Below are 903 nucleotides of genomic sequence, written 5' to 3' on the forward strand. Positions count from 1 at the left end.
ACCCCTCCAGCACGGGGTGGAGAAGCAGCCGTTTTGGCTGGAAACCTCCCGAAGTCCCAGCCCTCATCCTTGCTGCCGCCACCTTCCCAGGGGTCAGAAAACTCAGGCAAACCCCCCACATCAGCTTGCTGGTTCCTTCCCAAGCCCCTTTGCTTCTTGGGACCATTCCTCCGCATGTTTGGTTTTTTTTAAATTTAGCAGTTAGGATTTTGGCTATTTGCCCAGGCAGACCGTTTCTCTGTTTTGGAAAGTTTTTTGGATGGAGGATCAGGATTTCCTGATGTCCAGCTCACAGCTTCCCGTGCCGTGGGGTCACCCGAGTGCTCCGAGCTCTGGCACGGTTGGCCGGGGCCCTGCCAGGAGGGGACCTGCCGGGCTCCGACCCTCGCCCCATGGTACCCGCTGCAGCCCCGGGTGGGTGCTAGAGGTGGCCAAGCCCTCTGGCCAGGTGGCTGCTGGCCCCGGCAGCCCTTTGCCTGGCTGAACTCATCCCCTTTCCCGTTTCCTTGGCTGGCACAAACAAGCTGTCCCCCTCTTTGGGTATTCCTGACCCTCCAGCCATGCCCACGCTCACACCCCCTAAACCCAGCTATTTATTCTGCAAACGTCCCAGGCTGCTCATACGGAGGCGATGGCAGGGGGGTCCCATGAGTTTTGGGGTGCTGTTTTCTTCCTCAAACCCCCTGCCATGGCCACAGCACCCATCCTGCTGCTCTTTCGCGCTCCTGCATGGAGACACAGCCTCGCTAAGGCGCATTAAAGCTGTGCCCCCCCCTAATTAGCTGCGGAGATTAAGGGAGGGCCGGTGTGGGCAGCTCTCCCCGCCGGGGCAGACATGACCTCAGTTCCTGTTTTTCCAGGGGAAAAAGAAAAAAAAAAAAAAAAAAGCACGAAGCCAGCGGT

At 58.5% G+C, this 903-nt stretch overlaps 1 protein-coding gene across 1 annotated transcript in view; it reads right to left on the minus strand.

The window, feature by feature from the left end:
• SOGA1 (suppressor of glucose, autophagy associated 1) overlaps window positions 1-903 on the minus strand; it is a gene marked incomplete at its 3' end in the record, with an annotated part of 15,777 nt that overhangs the window by 8,338 nt on the left and 6,536 nt on the right.

This window comes from Cariama cristata, unplaced genomic scaffold, assembly GCF_000690535.1.
Source record: "Cariama cristata isolate BGI_N322 unplaced genomic scaffold, ASM69053v1 scaffold26259, whole genome shotgun sequence".
NCBI classification, from domain to species: Eukaryota; Metazoa; Chordata; class Aves; order Cariamiformes; family Cariamidae; genus Cariama; species Cariama cristata.